This window comes from Salvelinus fontinalis, chromosome 11 (genome assembly GCF_029448725.1).
Source record: "Salvelinus fontinalis isolate EN_2023a chromosome 11, ASM2944872v1, whole genome shotgun sequence".
NCBI lineage: Eukaryota > Metazoa > Chordata > Actinopteri > Salmoniformes > Salmonidae > Salvelinus > Salvelinus fontinalis.
This window is the reverse complement of record NC_074675.1, coordinates 4,258,056-4,269,617: the sequence shown is the minus strand read 5'-3', so window position 1 is coordinate 4,269,617 and position 11,562 is coordinate 4,258,056. Positions and strand designations below refer to the sequence as shown.

Below are 11,562 nucleotides of genomic sequence, written 5' to 3'. Positions count from 1 at the left end.
TTGTACGCCTATGCACAACTATGTCGATATTCCATAAAAAAAAATCAGCCGTTTCCAGCTACAATAGTCATTTACAACATTAACAATGTCTACACTGTATTTCTGATCAATTTGATGTTCTTTTAATGGACAAAAAACTTGCTTTTCTTTCAAAATTAAGGACATTTCTAAGTGACATCAAACTTTTGAACGGTAGTGTCTTTCGCCAGTAAGTAAATCCTTGTGGAGAACTTAGGACACAGTAAACGTTTTTTTGTTCTCAGTTAAAACTGATTCTTCTGGTTTTAAGTCAGATGTCAAGTTTACATTCTGTCCTTCTTTTGCAAATGCAGTTTCTCTGTCTAGTCAGCTCTCCCTTAACCCAGTCTCTTAACCCAGTCTCCATCCCTCTCTCCCTTAAAGGGGCAGACAACCATTTAACATGAACATCCCTCCTAACCTCTCAAAAACAAAACCATTTGGACATTTGTTCAACAGCAGTAATAATAATAATTTAAGGGTGCACACACCAGTCAGAGTGATACAGAGTGAGCCTTCTGGCTGCACTGATGAACTCCCATTGTGCCACTGATTCATCATGACTTCAGTACTACAGATGCGCCAGGTAAATTAAATGCTATTTGCTTGATATTTAACATTTATTTAACAAGGCAAGTCAGTTAAGAACAAATTCTTATTTACAATAACAGCCTAGAAACATTGGGTTAACTGCCTTGTTCAGGGGCAGGACGACAGACTTTTACCTTGTCAGCTCGGGGATTCAATCTAGCAACCTTTCGGTTACTGGTCCAACGCTCTAACCACTAGGCTACCTGCTGCCCCTAAATGTTATGGGATGTGATGTCATTTGCTCCATTGTTGAAATGTGAGGCCCAATCTTTGAGGGTATTGACCAACGAATGAGTGTGGCTATAAACATCCTAATCGCAAGCTCTATAAACCACGTTGGCTTGCCAACTTCAACTGGGGTTTCCTCTCTGATTCCCACAGCATTTCCTGCAGGGCTGAATTCTATTGTATGTGTTTGAAACAGAGACTTAGATAGACATTGCATCATTTTACTGGCCCCATTAAGGGGTCTGTGAGAGCACAGGCAGTGCCATTGAGGCCAACTCCATTATGAAATAGTGCATTTTGTTATTGTACTACTTCTATGAGTTGGTAAACAAACTAGAAAGGGTGCATACTGCCCCCTGGAGGGAGTTGTCTGAACAGGTATAAAGACAAGGTAGGTGATTTACTGCCCCCTGGAGGGTGTTGTCTGAACAGGTATAAAGACAATGTTGGTGATGTACTGCCCCCTGGAGGGTGTTGTCTGAACAGGTATAAAGACAATGTTGGTGATGTACTGCCCCCTGGAGGGTGTTGTCTGAACAGGCATAAAGACAAGGATGGTGATTTATTTTCAAAATTCTTCAAGCTCTTTCAAGTTGGTTGTTGATCATTACTGGACAGCCATTTTCAAGTTTTGCCATAGGTTTTCAAGTCGATTTTAATTCAAAACTGTCACGAAGCCACTCAGGAATATTCAATGTCATCTTAGTAAGCAACTCCAGTGTATATTTGGTCTTGTGTTTTAGGTTTGCATACCATAACTCCATTCTAGTTAAATTTGTCTTTTGTTTCTGTTAGTCTTTAGTGACATGGATAGAAGTACAGTCTGCTGTCATTCTGATCTAAGAATATTACTCCTGCTTATTATAAAGAAAAAATACATCTGTTTAACTTTGTAAAGTAAAGGTGTGTTTTGAATTATTTTTGTTGTATTAATGCTATTTAATCTCTCCTCAGACTAATATTATTCTGTTTGTTCTGTGGGTACCTTTGCCACTGTTCCACCCCTTGTGTATTGCGCTGTCATGGTGTATTTGTTATGGTATGTTTCCTCACGGGTATAATTCATTGGCTGATCCCTCCTGGTGACCTGGATGGAGTTGTGTTCCTTCCTTAAACTTTCAGACGCATGTAATTGTGCCACCGCACACGCTCTCAACGCCTGTGTGTTGCACCGGCACAATCTCAAGAGTCTGATCGTTGTAGCCCCTCCCACCTCAAAATAATTGACTTTGTTTGACCCCCAGGCTTGTCGCGATGAATCACTTACTCAGGGAGGGAGGAGATGTTTCTAACAATGGATCAAATTGTTAAAATTAGTCTATCACATTTACAGAATGTAAACGCTACAGCAAGGCTTTGGTGAGAAAAATTTAGGAAAAAATGTACACGACTTTTTCCACAAAGCGTTAGAACTACAAAGCTGACGCTGGCTAACTAGCTTCTTTTCATTGAAATAGCATGGCTGGTTAGCTAGCTAGCAATAGTCTACTGTCTAGCTTCTAACTAATGGTTGTTACGTTGTGGAACAGAATAGTTCTTTGTACTCAATTTGGTTGAGACTAACATTAGTTTAGAAGGTCATTGTTTACTTTGTGTATATTTTGTTGTTTAATTGGTTGGCTTCGCCAGTTAGGAAGCTGAGATGTATTTGCTCAAGTTGGCTATCTTAGCTATTAGCTAATGTTTTAGTAGAACGGGCTAATTCCCTGCAGAATCTAGACAATGGAGAATGGGGAATAAGATCTTCAAAAGTTATTCTGCTGTCCCCATAGGATAACTTTCTGAAGAACCCTTTTGTTTCCAAGTAGAACCCTTTGGGTTCCAAGTTGAACCATTTTGGGTTCCATGTGGAACCCTTTCCACAGAGTGTTCTACATGGAACCCAAAATGGTTCTACCTGGAACCAAAAATGCTTCTACTATGGGGACAGCTGAAAAACCCTTTTGGAACCCTTCTTTCTAAGAGTGGGTCTAGTTGTTCTGATGGAACGAGGAGGACAAAAGCCTTGTTTGAATGAGAAAGCTAGAATAATAACTAGCTATATCAGATAAACATGTTCGGGAAAAGCAAGCTAGTAGTCGTAACATTATTTGAAACCTCACATGCTCATAATCTGTATCTGTGTTGTGTTTAAGCAATAAGGCCCCTCAGGGGTTTGTTGTATATGATATATGAATATCGTGGTATAATATGAATAATATACCACGGCTAAGAGCTGTTCCTAGCACGACACAGCGTGGAGTGCCTGGATACAGCCCTTAGCCGTGGTATATTGGCGATATACCACAAACCCCCAAGGTACCTTATTGCTATTAAAAACAATTGCTATTGCTATTACAACAGTGAACAAGTAATATTGACTCATACCCGTGGTATACGGTCTGATATTGTAACGGCTCTCGTTGGTGGTAGAAAGAGTAGACCAAAGCGCAGCATGGAAAGTGTTGATGATTTTCATTTTAGAAAACACTCAAACAAAATAACTAAATCGAAAACGAACGCGCACAGTTCTGTCAGGGAAAAGTAACTAAACAGAAAACAAGATCCCACAAACTCAGGTGGAATACAGGCTGCCTAAGTATGATTCCTAATCAGAGACAACGATAGACAGCTGCCTCTGATTGGGAACCACACGCTGCCAAAAACAAAGAAACAGAAAACATAGATTTTCCCACCCGAGTCACAACCTGACCTAACCAAACAAGGAGAATAATAAGGATCTCTAAGGTCAGGGCGAGACAGTACCCCCCCCCCTACCATAGATCGTCGTAAGGATCTCTAAGGTCAGGGCGTGACAGATATACCATGGCTTGCTATGTGTCTCATGTTGTAACTATCATCAACATGAACAAGACTGAATTCTGTTGAATTGTCAACTGGTCTAAATTCTAGGAAGATGTTGCTGCTTAGAATGACATGTTTATGACTGTTGATGTTCACAGGAATCTCCAAATGCCATGTAGAACAGGCACAACGGATGAAGGAGGGGGGAGGAAAACGAACAGCTTCATTCTACCACACCTTCACCAAGTCAGACAATGATTACTTCATGAATAATTGTTACATCAGAAATAAATACAGAATTATTTTAGTTTATTCTGTTTCTAATGTTTTTTTTATGCTGGATGTGAGTAATTTAGCAGGTCTATAGTATAATGTATTGTTTTGAAACATTTAATAAATAACCGATTCAGTCAAAACTCAATTATTATTTTATGTTTTGCGAAAATAATGTGTGTTTTGTGCTGTTACTTTTGACACAGTGAAACAGTCTCCATAGCTTTGAGCTAGACTGATGGAGGAAATGTCAACTGTAAATGTCTACTACCGTTTTTAAAATGCTGATTGAAATCAGCACCGTTTTAAATAGTTTGTTGCTACTGTCTAGAGATGAAATGGGCAATATGGAATACATTGGAGGAGGAAGGGAGAATTCATGAGAAATCAGAACTTGGACAATGTAAAGGAATGAGTAGGTAAATGTACCGCCTATCAATTACAAAAGAAACGGTGCAGATGTAGCCTTAAGATACCATTAGATATGTGCATGTTATGTAGTGGACAGACGGCTAGCCAGCTATTCTTGTCACACCCTGGCCATAGAGAGGCTTTTAATTCTCTATTTTGGTTAGGCCAGGGTATGACTAGGGTAGGCATTCTATGTTCGTTTTTCTATGTTTGTGTATTTCTATGTGTTTGGCCTGGTATGGTTCCCAATCAGAGGCAGCTGTCTCTGATTGAGAACCATACTTAGGTAACCTGTTCCCACCTGTGTGTGTGGGTAGTTCATTTCTGTTTAGTGTGTGTTGCACCTGACGGAGCTCTTTCGGTTGTCCCTTTTTTGTTTTTACATTTTAGTGTTCAGTTTAGAATAAACATGACGAACACTTACCAGGCTGCGTTTTGGTCTTCACCTTCTTCCACCAACGGCCGTGACAATTCTCAAAAGATTGGATTACCAACTTGAGCGGTGACATCTCAGTTTGCAGCACATCGTCACATGGACATAGTTATACACTGAACAAAAATATAAATGCATCATCATGTAAAGTGTTATAAATAAAAGATGGCCGGAAGTAAAAGATGGCCGGAAATAAAAGATGGCCAAAAATACAAGATGGCCGACATTTTCAATGCGCACATTAAGCTTATTTCTCTCAGATGTTTCACCCTGGTCCTTCCTCCGCTGCCTCCTTAACAGTTTATAAATTCCTTTTAAGAAAACATTTTAATCCAGCCTTTGTGGTTTGGAAAGTATAGTGACTATTATTGCTTTAATTTATTTATCAAACAAAGTAGGTACTTTTCTCAAAACAATCCCATCTGTGGATGGGAAGTGTCATCGTTTTTTTTCACATGGACTTAGTGCTTGATACTTCAGACAAGGAACGATGATGGATAGCTAATTAAAATAAGAAAATACCTTTTTGAATTATGGAACCGTTATGTGCTTTTTTTCGATACATCAATTATTTTTTTAAATCACAAAATGTGACATTAGCTACCAAATAAATAGTTTTTGGCAATAATCCAAAAACAACTCCAAAAATGCCATTCCTTACCCAACAGGCTGAACGGGTGTAATGAACAGGTGTAAAAATGTCCATAACAAGCATTCTAATCACCTGTACATGAACACTGAACAGGTGTGCATTTACCTTAGGATGCTTTTTAACTCTTTTAGTTAGAACATTTTTATTATTATTATTATTTTTTATCCTCTTATGATTCTAGAGTAGTACATATTTCCGTGTTAATTTTCATAGTTTTTTCCTAAGAAGTGCATTGTGTTGCATTCCTTGTCTGAAATGTGCTATATAAATAAAGCCTGATCTGGTTAATTACTCTGTTCCAGAATAAATTGCCTATGGAATGACCGAGGTTCTTCCTCCACTGCAGCTTCCTAAACAGTTTATTAATTCCTTTGTAGAAACAATATTTTCATCCGGGCTTTGTGTCTTGGAAAAGGGAAGTGACTATTAATACATGAATCTAACGATCAAACAGATGGGGTTTTGGAAAAGTAGGTACTTTAGTCAAAACACCCCCATCTAGTGGATGTATTGTGTCATTACAATGAGTAGGAAATCACTATTCACGACGGAGGCTGGAGGAACATATTGTTTCTATAAAATAGTGAATAAACGATGGAAGGGATTTGTTTTCACATGGACTTATAGAAACAATTATATACATCAAAATTGTATAGATTGTTGATGTATAGAAATTAAAAAAGATCAACTGTATTTGTGGCATTGAGCTCTAGAATGACATTTGTTTGTCATCACAGAGAGTCTGTGTAGCGCCAGTCAGTCGGTTTGACCCTTTTCTGGTATCAATGACAACAGAATCTGATTTTATTGCTCACAGTAAAACATATATATATACATTATGAATTAACACAAAAACAGCATAATAAACAATAAGAACCAAATATGGACAATGATTGAGGACACAGTATGGATCCCAAATCAGTCCACGGCCCAGAGGGACACATTTCACACATTGTCCCACTTTGGTGTGGCAAAGTCTAATGACAATTTTCATTAAGGTCCATGTCTGTGGGTTATGTTTTGGTTTGACAACCACTTGTAGGAGGGAGCTAAATATGGTTATCACTGGCATTGGTAATTTGAACAAACAGGATTGAGGATATGCAATGTAATTTTGTATTATCAGGGAACAATCTTTGCCAAATAAAGCAATTGATATGTTATTACCTTGAGGTATGAAATAATGTATAAATAAATTGGAGTGACATCTCTATGGGTCCACTTTGGGGGGTCATAGGTCATACCTGTATGCATTGTGGAGTATATTGATGAGACAGAATGGGCAGCATTGGGATGTGCTTTATTATCACATCGTACCATAGATGATAACTACAACAAACTCCCCACAGAACAAGGAGACCCATTCATTTCAATGTGGAGGAACTGAATAGATTTCTCAGGGCATAGATTATGACAGTGATAACCACATTTAGCTCGCCTGAAATGCAATACCCAAATCTAACTACCTGAAGCTCAGGACCTGAAGCAAGGATATGCATATTCTTGATACCATTTGAAAGGAAACACTTTGAAATTTGTGGAAATGTGAAATTAACGTAGGAGAATATAACACATTAGATCTGGTAAAATATAAGATGATACAAAGTTAAAAAAAAAAAAAAATTGAAATGCAACAGAAAGGCCATTATATAATTTAGGAGTCTGGGCACAATATAGATTATGGCCACTAGATGGCAGCAGTGTATCTGCAAAGTTTTAGAGTGATTCAATCATCCACTGCATTTCTGTTCAAAATGTTGTATCAAGACTGCCCAAATGTGCCTGGTTGGTTTATTAATACATGTACAAGTTCATAACTGTGCACTCTCCTCAAACAATAGCACGGTATTGTTTCACTGTAATAGCTACCGTAAATTTGACAGTGCAGTTAGATGAACAAGACTTTAATATGTCTGCCCATATCAGATATGTCAATGTCCTGGGATATTTTCTAATCTCATTAGCCGACGTTAGCTCAACTGTCCCGCCGGGGACCCACCGATCCTGTTAATAATCAGGTTAAGACGGGCTTAGGAGATCTTATACATTTTCTTCTTTGAGATAATATCAGTAATTTATAAATAAATAAAATTAATAAATAAAAGGTCAAATAAATGTAACATGACCTTTATCAATTATGAAGCCTTTATGTGAATAAATGCTTAAAAAAAATCACAAAATGTGACGTTAGCAGATGAAGATTATCTCATAGAACAAAACGTAGAACATTTCCTAAGCCTGTATTTACCAAAAACGCCATTTATTACCCCATAAGCTGTGGAACGAACCATGGTGGAGTTAGTGCCTACAAAAATACGCCATTACAATTTCTCTTTATAGCTGGAACAGGGAGCTGGATGAAGGGGCTATGGGCGTGGTTCGGACCACCTGTCCGGGGATTGGCTCCGGCTCCCTGGATTGGCCCCGTGCTCGGGGGTCGGTCCCCCCTGTCTCTGGAGGGAGACTAGACAGAGTCTCCAAGTTATAGCATTAATATCACCTGTAAATTCACACTGAACGGGTGTAATGAACACTGAACAGGTGTAATGAACACTGAACGGGTGTAATGAACACTGAACAGGTGTAATGAACACTGAACAGGTGTAATGAACACTGAACAGGTGTAATGAACACTGAACAGGTGTAATGAACACTGAACAGGTGTAATGAACGGGTGTAATGAACACTGAACAGGTGTAATGAACGGGTGTAATGGAGACTGAACAGGTGTAATGAACACTGAACAGGTGTAATGAACGGGTGTAATGAACACTGAACAGGTGTAATGAACGGGTGTAATGGAGACTGAACAGGTGTAATGAACAGGTGTAATGAACACTGAACGGGTGTAATAAACACTGAACGGGTGTAATAAACACTGAACAGGTGTAATGAACACTGAACAGGTGTAATGAACGGGTGTAATGAACACTGAACAGGTGTAATGAACGGGTGTAATGGAGACTGAACAGGTGTAATGAACACAGAACGGGTGTAATGAACACTGAACAGGTGTAATGAATACTGAACAGGTGTAATAAACACTGAACAGGTGTAATGAACACTGAACAGGTGTAATGAACACTGAACAGGTGTAATGAAGACTGAACAGGTGTAATGAATACTGAACAGGTGTAATGAACACTGAACGGGTGTAATGAACAGGTGTAATGAACACTGAACAGGTGTAATGAACACTGAACAGGTGTAATGAACTCATTAACATGTTTTTACTAAAATTATTTAAAAATAAATAATAATTATATCAAAACTATCACCTGTCCTGGAGAGAGAGAGGGAAAGAGGGGAACAGAGAGAACTGTCTATCACTCAGTAATACAGGAGCAGAGCAGCGCTAAGGTAAGAAGACACTGATATAGCCACACACACAAATTCAAACATAAACCTTACATGCTCACACACACACACACAAATTCAAACATAAACCTTACATGCTCACACACACACACACAAATTCAAACATAAACCTTACATGCTTACACACACACACACAAATTCAAACATAAACCTTACATGCTTACACACACACACACACACACACACACACACACACACACACACACACACACACACACACACACACACACACATAACACACACATAACACACACACACACACACAAATTCAAACATAAACCTTACATGCTTACGCACGCTCACACACACGTTTGGAGTTGGCGATTGCGCTACTAAGAATAAATCATTAGAGCGAGTTCAGAGCTCATGTTCTACCAACAATGACTCACAGATGCCGACCTGGTATGGAATGCAGGCATGAGCTGCTGTATTCACTCTAGAATCATTGATTTTCTGCTTCTTTTTCGGCTGTTTTTTTTATTTCATTACAGATCCTTTGTTGACAATTACTAGATGTGTACATTCATTGTGTTATTGCATTAAAACAGTTTAAACAGTAGTTGTTGGGGAGGAAGTTTCAAACATAAAAGTGGAATATTGGAATATGTCTGACAAGAGGAACAGTCCTGCCCAGTGTGAAAGCCAACACACACAGCTCCCTGTATTCTACAGCTGCACTGCTACAGCTTCACCTAGAGAGGGGCGACAGAAACAACCAGATTTAAGGCACAGGACAAACAAGACCAATGAACGATAACACATCTTATCTGTAAGACTCTCCTGACATAGCTGTCCCAATAGAGTCACTATGAACCAGAACCTGACTGGCCATAGGACAGTTTGTGGCCAGATGGGCGGTCCATCTTTAAGCTCAGTGGGCTGGTCCATCTCTAAGCTCAGTGGGCCGGTCCATCTCTAAGCTCAGTGGGCCGGTCTAAATTGGGGGTTTTACAAAGAATAACTGTTTTGGGAGGGGGGGGCAGGGTGTTAGAGAATACATGTAATTGTTAAAAAGAAAAACAGTCACATTATCAATCATCACAGATCACTGCACCTGTACATAGCCCATCTGTAAATAGCCCATCCAACTACCTCATCCCCATACTGTATTTATTTATTTATCTTGCTCATTTGCACCCAAGGATCTTTACTTGCACATTCATCTTCTGCACATCCTACCATTCCAGTGTTTAATTGCTATATTGTAATTACTTCGCCACCATGGCCTATTTATTGCCTTACCTCCCTTATCTTACCTCATTTGCACACACTGTATATACATTTATTCTATTGTATTATTGACTGTATGTTTGTTTATTCCATGTGTAACTCTGTGTTGTATGTGTCGAACTGCTTTGCTTTATCTTGGCCAGGTCACAGTTGTAAATGAGAACGGAAGAATGAGGCAGGAGAAGCCAGGTTGGAGGAAGCCTTCCAGGCCATGGAACCCAGCCTCAAGGATCAGCTGATGGACCAACAAATCTTATTCAAATTTAACCCTCCAGGAGCTCCTCATTTTTGGAGGAACATGGGAGCGAGAGATGAAATCTGTAAAGACGGCCTTACAAGTCGTCCTGGGGTACCAAACTGTCACTGAAACGGTCTTGCGGACCGTCCTGATAGAGGTGGAAGGGATATTGAACTCCAAACCCTTGGGATATCTCTCTGCAGATATCGCTGACCCCGATCCGGTTACACCGAATATGCTCTTGATGGGACGCCGAGATGCGTCACTTCCTCAAGCCATGTATGCTGATACCAACCTCGTTGGCAGACGCCGGTGGCGACACAGCTAGATCTTGGCTGACCATTTCTGGGCCCGATTCATTCGGGATTACCTACCAAGCCTACAGCACAGAGGGAAATGGCGGAGAGAAATGGCCAGCCTGGAAACTGGCCAAGTAGTAATGGTGGTGGACCCTCAGCTGCCTCGAGCCTCCTGGCCGGTGGGACGTATCACTAAGACCATGCCTGGGACCGATGGTCGCGTTAGATCAGTGGAGATCCAGGTAAAGAACCGGACATATATTAGGCCAGTTGCTCGACTAATTCCTCTCCCTGAGAGGACAGAGGACGGGGAGCAATGAGCCTTTTTGAGGAGTGTGGAATTTAACAAATTTCCAGGGTGGCTGTAGAAAAGGCCCATGGAGTTGGTGGAATAATCCTTTAATTCATGGCCACTTACTCAGCTGGGCCAGAGCGCTTTAATTAGGTCAGATGGCAATGACCGACAGATCTCATCCACATAAAAGGAGGAAAACGGCATCGCCTGATCTCGCTGCTTTCGTCTTCCTTAACTCCGTCTGCTCCAGAAGTTCTGTGCGTCCATGAATCCACGTAAGTCCACCGACTCTGTTACCTTTCATCTGAACTATCTGTTGCGATCGGGAGAGTGGGCTATCAGTTATTGTTTATAGTTGTTATCACGGAGCGCGGCTTGGAGCGCACGCTTCAAACATATTGTGTAATGTGAATTGTAAATGATCATACGGATCCTCATAGCCCAATTATGCAATCGATATGGTTAATGTGTAATTAAATTAATTCCATGTACACATGAAAATCAATTGAAAGGGTGAAATGAGAAATGTCATTGTTTGCTAACTGATCGACTTTGATATCAAACTAAAGGAGATTATAGATTGAATGACCATTCACTGTTTGTATTTATTTAATGATTTATGCGAAATAGTTAAGAGCCTAAATGACTCACAGGTGATTACTATTGACTTCTTAATTAACTGGATTCATGAATTCCCTAATTATGTTAATAATGAATGATTGTTATGATTTG

At 39.8% G+C, this 11,562-nt stretch overlaps 1 long non-coding RNA gene across 1 annotated transcript; it reads left to right on the top strand.

Annotated features, from left to right (window-relative positions):
• The first annotated feature begins 2,074 nt into the window (after window positions 1-2,074).
• Window positions 2,075-3,933, top strand: LOC129864905 (uncharacterized). Its single transcript, XR_008761283.1, has 2 exons — window positions 2,075-2,196; window positions 3,780-3,933. It is a non-coding gene; the product is annotated as an uncharacterized LOC129864905 (long non-coding RNA).
• Window positions 3,934-11,562: the final 7,629 nt, after the last annotated feature.